At 31.4% G+C, this 7,576-nt stretch overlaps 1 protein-coding gene across 1 annotated transcript in view; it reads left to right on the forward strand.

Annotated features, from left to right (window-relative positions):
* The first annotated feature begins 4,117 nt into the window (after positions 1-4,117).
* The window catches only part of LOC106474242 (delta(9)-fatty-acid desaturase fat-6-like), a 29,388-nt gene continuing 25,929 nt past the window's right edge, over positions 4,118-7,576 (forward strand). The window contains exon 1 of the mRNA XM_013934933.2: positions 4,118-4,228. The gene's annotated coding sequence lies outside the window, so the exon portion shown is untranslated. The remainder of the gene's footprint in view (positions 4,229-7,576) is intronic.

Raw genomic sequence — 7,576 nt, forward strand, 5'->3', positions numbered from 1 at the left:
TTCATGTGTAAATTTATTAGTACATAGGTTGTGCAGCCAATTTTGTGAACACCCAAAAATAATCTTTTTTCCCTCATTAGGAGATTTTAATGTGAAAATTTCGAAAAGACAAACGTAGATACTTTTTGTTCAATTTTTAAGTAAATCCGTATAGCCAGTCATTAGACTAATATGTTTTGGATGATTCCTCACATGTTCATTCCAAATTTCAAATATGCCTGCGAATATGGCCCTGAGAACTCCCTAAAGCCAACAACATTGTTTTGAATGGCTTCTTGCACATTAATACAGTTTTCAAGTAAAACGATTAAGTGTGCAAGCCACAAACACAGACAAACAATACATTTTACGCTTCATTGTTTCGAGCACTGTCATTACTATTTTGAAATTTTTTCTTAGTTTATATTCTACGGAGACCAAGAAAATAAAACATTTTTAGTCGCATTGTCAAACACTGTGATAGGAGTTCAAAATTTTGTAGACAAAAATACTTGACTTTGTTATTGTAAGATAGTGAAAATTTATTTATTTGTTTGAATTTCGCGCAAAGTTACACGAGGGCTATCTGCGCTAGCCGTCCCTAATTTAGCAGTGTAACACTAGAGGGAAGGCAGCTAATCATCCCCATCCACGAATTTTACCAACGAATAGTTACATTATAACGCCCCCACGGCTGAAAGGGCTAGCATGTTTGGTGGGACGGGGATTCGATCCCGCGACCCTCAGAATGCGAGTCAAGCGCCCTAACCACCTGGCCATGATAGTGAAAGAACCACAGCAAATACAAATTTGAAATAAATGAGTTAATATATCTAACTATTTTAAAGCTGGCAATTCTTTCGAAGGTAATGGTTTCCATAGGAAACAGTATCCAATTTCCATTAGAGTGTCATACTTAAACTTCAGATAACACCGTTGTATACACTACTTTCAGTGCCCTTCCTCTGTTACAAAAAAAAAGGGGGCAACAAAATCCACATTTAAGTCTAAATTGAGCCTTTTATTGTTTAACACATATCTTTACATGTTTGTGGTTGAAATGTCAAAGTTCAAGATCACAAGTATTACTTGGTTCAGGAAACCGTGGGTCAGTAATTTTGTTGGTTTTAAACTAAGGGCATGGTGTTATAAAGTACAAGATAATCGACAAAAACTTGAAAATGCAATCCACAATATCTCTTTAAAATTACACATAGATACAGAGACAAGAAAACAGTTTCATTTGTTACGTATTATAATTTCAAATAGCCTGAAATTGAATTAACTGATAATTGAAATTTAGTAGTTAAATTAAAGCCGATATATATAGTCAGTTTACAAGAATCTTCTATAACTTTCGAGAATAGGCGGGAGTTTCACAATATATATCTAACACTACAAGCTATACATGTTTTTAAATATAAATGTAATCTAAACAAACGTCGATAAGAAAATAAATATATAATAACAAATTCGTTACACATTGTACTCCTGCTATCAGGTCTATGAAAATGAAAAATTAGTTTCAGAATTAGTCAGTACATCACCATAGTAACAGATACTACTTATATAAATAAATCTTTGTGGAGCAGCCATGATAATAACTAACGATAGCATTTGCTCAAGGATAACCCATTAATCCACTATAACAACAGATTAGGTGTGTAACTGTTCCCTGTATGTTGAATTAATAATCCTTCATGTCAATGTTACCCAATATAATTAGTGAACTTTACTCCTTTTCCCAGTTTATATGTACGAATAGACAGGTTGTGAACAGTTGTACATAACAAGCGCAGAAACACATATTGTCTTAAACTAAGCAGTTTTATGGTTATATTTCCTCCTTGTAAGTAATGGGTGCAACAGGAAAAAAAAAAAACATAAAAACTCTGCCACATCTTACAAAGCATAAAATATATAAAAAAAACGTTTCTATCTACAATCAAAAACAGATTTGAAGTGGATATCCCTAAACTCTATCAGGTGAGATCAATTGTAAGATAATGTCTTCCATTTTATTTCTACCTGTGCTACGCTTCAAAAAGCTTGGAAATAATTCCGCAAAGAGAATAAGACATGAAAAACAGGTCGATGATCCAGCAACGTGTATAAATTGTAAGGTTTAAAAAAACATACGTGTCTCCACGCACGAGAGATCTGTGTCACGTGATCACGTTATACATGTACGACCTAATAACCTGTAAGAAGAACCACGGTCGAAAAAAAAAGTCGGTCCCATAAACAATAACAACAATCCTGATGGATCGAGCCAGTGACCTAACTTTTATCGATCATGAAATGTAGAGGTCATCCTTCCAAGTTAATTTTATTTGTATTTAAAGTTGTTTTAAGATTTTATTTCCATCAAAATCGCCATATGTTTTTATTGTTGTTTTTCAGGCATGCTAAACAGACATGATAATAGCTTCTTTGTGCTTAACGAATTCGTTAGAGGTCAATTACAAATAATGTCATTGTTGGTACTTTACGACTCCGCTTCTAAGTTATTTAGAAATTTTCAGTTCGTCCCCCGGTAGGTCAGAGCACAGCTAGCTTATTGTGCCCATTTTGTGCATCTTTACACTGCCAAACAACAACGTTTCAGTTCTCTTGCAAACTTTATGTTTTTAAAACTTAGTGGTTGTGTTACAGCTCATATGATATTTAATGTTGCGTATTACTTTCTATATTCAGCATTTTTACATACTAAATTGTTTATATGCTACCTTTGTATAATTATATTATTTTACACGAAAGTTGCATATTTATAATAATTTACATTTAGACCCTGTAACTGTGTATATTTAGTAGATACCAAGTAAATTATACCGTTTTTAGGACTTTACAGATAAATTGTATATTTCTATCATTTCACATTTAACACCGTTTACATTTCATGTTTAATACTTTACAAGTATATTAGATCTTTATTATACACATGGTTAAAGTTGAATGCTAACATTTAATGCAAGTTTTACGTGATTAATACACTTGTGGCACTTAGTAATTTTTTCTTCATACCCAATATTTTATTATATCTATTCTTGTTGTTTTTAGAAGGACAATATTTGTAAGATGGTTTTAAATAAAGTTTGTGGCATTTTTTTTTATTCATGTTTAATGAAATAAAATCCCAGCATCCCAGTACTAGCGGAATGTTAATGCAAGTTACCTTGTTGTAACGATATTTTACGAGAACAGGAAATTGCATTTCTATGAAAATAATGATACAAAAGCTACTTATACCATTGTTCTAAGCATATTCCAAGAATGTCTACTATTAAATGTTTGATATAAAAGGTACTTATAGCACTGTTCTAAGCACGTTCTAAAAATGCCTGCTATTAATCTTTTGGTATGAAAGATACTTATACTACTGTTCTAAGCACGTTCTAGAAATTTCTGCTATTAATCGTTTGATATAAAAGGTACTTATACCAATGTTCTAAGCAAGTTCCAAAAAACATCTACTATTAAGTGTTCAGTACATCTTATTGTTTGTCTCAAGAAACAAACTGTATAACCAACATATTCAGGACACTGGTATTATGTTGTTGTTTGTTCCTGTAATGTCTCACATTTATTAATAATATGCTAAATCACATATGACTACATATACTGTGAGACTAGACAACATTCAGACGTTAAGAAACGCTTGAGAGTTACATTTTTCATGTCTATAAAATAAAAACAAATCCTTGTATTTCGTTCTGAAGATTTGATTAAAAAATGAAACAGTTATTTAAATGAACGAAGAAAGGAAATGTAGATTTTTTTGTTTGTGGCAGTATATATGTAACGTGGTTATGAACGTTCTATTTGGAGAAAATTGAATATATATATATATATAAAACCTTTGTGGGCTTCATGCCACAAATGTAAGATTTACTTTAGAGAAAAGCCAACTACTATTTTGTGTGACGTACCAGTGTCTTAAACATTCCTGTTTCATGAACTTTACAAAATTTGGGAATGTGACTATGCCCACGTACCTCACCCGTAGAAACTGTTTTTTTTTTTAGCAACAAAGACAACCTCTAAGTAGGTCAGAGAACCTAACAGCCTCGGATAGGAACGCTACTAAGACGTGTTTGTTAACACAAGAGTTTTCAGCGTCGACCAGGACGTGTGGGTAATGATTTCTTATTAGCAGCGAAAATAAGCATTCAAGAAAATTTAGTGAATTCGTGAAGGGATTATCAGTCTAAAGAAGAAAAAATATATTTATACTTTTCACGTTCTAACCGTAAGTTTTGTTCCATCTTGTTTGTATTGTTAATTAAGAGATCAATTCATTTACTAGACAAAAGCTGTCGCTATTGAATTTATGAATATAATGATCAGTTGGTAATGTTTCTTGGGCTGTTTATTTACTTTTATTTTTTTTAGCTCCAGTATTTATTTTTTTCTTGGCTAACATTCTTGTCTTCATTGATATAATATGAAAGCTCTTTTAAAATAATACATTTCTCAGGTATAACATCGAACTTTATTAAGAACAATGACGTAGCTGTTACTTTTTAAGTAAGCTGCAGAAAATGTGATTGTATCTTATGGTATAACATATATAGAGCTTTATTTAAAAAAAGGTTATTATGATTACATTATACACAGGGTTTCATACGTTTCTAACGTTATATATTAATTGTAAAAAATTCCTCGTTTTTTCTATTAACTAACTTTTTAACCTGTGCTCCATTCGAGAGTGATAATCATAAACATGGTGGTCTCGACTGTTGGATATTAAGACACATATTGAAACTAAACAAAAATAAATGATACTTCAACATTTCTTAAAGTCACTTCTTGCATTATCAGCTTTCAATAAGAATATTTTGTTACATGAATTGAAAGGCTTATAGTTATACAGTTTCGCGTGATTTTAGGACTCAGTAGTCCTCCTACACTCATTAAGTTATGGGATAGTAGTTACAATCATCTCACTAATTGAAAACTTTATATTCGCCGATAGTTTGTTAATGTTTCAGTAAGTAATATACCTCGTTTAAATTAGCTTCTTTATATACTTTTAACGAGAATTTGCAAGCCATGAAATGTTTAATTAAAACAAATTAGTTTTAACTTTTTTTCAAACTTTGATGAAATTAATGTTGTTGGTTGTTGTTTTTTTGTTATGCCACTGTTACATTCACTACTTAATTTTAACAAACGATGCTAAAATAACTTCTAACTATGAGAAAGAATTGCACTTTGACTTGATATCTGTTTGTTTAGAATTTCGTGCGCGCAGTAACTGTTGATATTTGATTTGGAAAATGTTATAATAAAGTTTTCTTTTAGTACATATAAGTATTTAAATGTACTTAAATAATTTATCATGTAGCTTAGAAGAAGCGATATTTACAGAGATAGAACTTGCACAACGTTTGAGAGATTCTGTTATTAAGTTTTTGCTCTTTTGATTTTAAAATTAATTAAACTGTTATGTTATGTATCTTTTTATGAGTTAACGAACGATTCAATAATATTATTTTTGCTCAAGCAGAACAGTGATTTATCTCTGATTATAGTCGACCAGGATTTTAAAGAAATGTATATATCTACGAAAATGAAACTTATAACAAAATAAAATCAATATCTACATATATTTTTAGGGCTCTGCAATAACATAATCCTAATTCTTCACGTGGCATTCTATCCAGCTTATTATTTAACTGAATTTTGTGACATATGACTTTCACATGTGTGAAGCAATTAAAGCTAATTTCATTGGAAGAATTACAAATCGAATTCTATTTTCTAAAGCTCAAAGTTTCGCTTTACTACTTTTTTATGATTTTTTTTTACTCAGACGCAATTGAAAAAAAAAAGTAAAAGGACTGTGCCGAGAGCGTTCACAAAATGAAGCTGTGTAATTTCAAATACGATTAGATAATGACTGTACAACAAGAAGTAAATGTTGAAAGTTTGATATACATTCGCAGTTTATTTCTCAATATAAGTTTTATATCCCGGCGATGAACTCTTTAAAATTTTCATGTTCATCAAACTGTGCAAGATTTCTTCGTCGATAAATCTGGATAGAAAAAAAATATTATTTGCATTTACAAAATCTTTTACGCTTAACGTCTTGTAAAGTCGTACTTAGTAAGCATATTATACATGTATAATTAGGCTTAAACTATTTTGAAACATTGGTATGTGTTTGAATTTATCATCACGAAATCCATTTGTTGTCCAAACTTCACCCTTACGACGAGATCATACAGTTTATCGATTATTAAATATAACAATACAATTATTATAATTAAACTTGTATATCGGTGTAACGTCCTCAAGCAGTATTGATACTCACACATAAGCAATTAGGACAAAGAGATATATACAATAACAAAACTAGAAACAAAACAATAGTGTATTTAAGTTGTGTATTTTATTTTTTTTATTTGTCTTACGTTTTCAGTTTATATATGTTGTCAAAACGCCAAGTCAAACTACGAAAAATGGAACATTTATAAAGTACTGTTTTGGTACGACTGGTTGAGAACAGGCTTATTTTCTGTTATTGTGTTTGATATGAAACGTGAAAAATCCTCATTAGACAATGTTAAAAAATCAAAAGCCTGAAAGCAGGAACTAAAAGGAGTTTTTATTTAAATGTCGTTATTAGGAGTTAAAGTACTGTAGCTACAATTCGTAATTGTAACTATGTTTTCAAACAATCTATCTTTCTTGCAAATTAGTATGACGTGTTTGTTTTTGAACTAAGATATGAGCTTTCCTAGAGAGTTAAATTTTGAGTTTTATAAGATTTTATAAATAATTTATGTTCTAGTAGTTTCTCCACAAAAACAAAATCCTTTTTTTTCTGATTTTCTTATTTTACTAAACATCTGTGTTTCTCAGGTGATACGAATGTTACAAAATTTTATCATAAAGACTATTATATCTTAAGAAATGTCTATTATCTAGCAATACTGTTGGCTGTTTATATTTTTATTGTCGAGCTATGAGACAGAAATCTCTGTAATTTTGAGTAAAAAAAAATCCAGCGCATTCAAAAAGCGTTTCATGTGTCACGTCTTCATATCTTATCACTTTATCTGGTTATTGAGCAATCTTAAACTCTTTGACTAGTAACATATGTATATACACGGAGTGTTCACAAGTAAATAGACACCTAATTTTTCGTCACTTAACTGATTTATGCTAACTAATTTGTGTTCACAGAGCACTATATAAATGAAAATGGTCCGCACACTAATTATCTTGTGCTACAACATGCCTAGAACTCAAGGTTCTTTCGAATTGTCAGATTTTGTTAGAGGAAGGATAGTTGGTCAAGCAGATGGTGGAATAAGTCAGCGGCAAATTTCGCAGAATTTGGGAATCCCGCTTTCGACAGTCAACAGAATCATCGTGCAGTTCAGGAAACACGGCAAGGAAACAACTGAGCAGCGTCCGGGTCGTCCTGGTCCATCGGAGAGGACAAAAAAAGACTGCCAAGAGGAACATCGAAATGGATCCCAGATTAACGACTGCAGAAGTGGCCAAAGTTGGTGGGATGAGCCCGAAATCTGTTCAACCTATTCTCCACAGATTGGATTATCGTTGCAGAGCAGCTAGACGGAAG

Source organism: Limulus polyphemus, unplaced genomic scaffold, assembly GCF_000517525.1.
Source record: "Limulus polyphemus unplaced genomic scaffold, Limulus_polyphemus-2.1.2 Scaffold6984, whole genome shotgun sequence".
Taxonomy (NCBI): domain Eukaryota; kingdom Metazoa; phylum Arthropoda; class Merostomata; order Xiphosura; family Limulidae; genus Limulus; species Limulus polyphemus.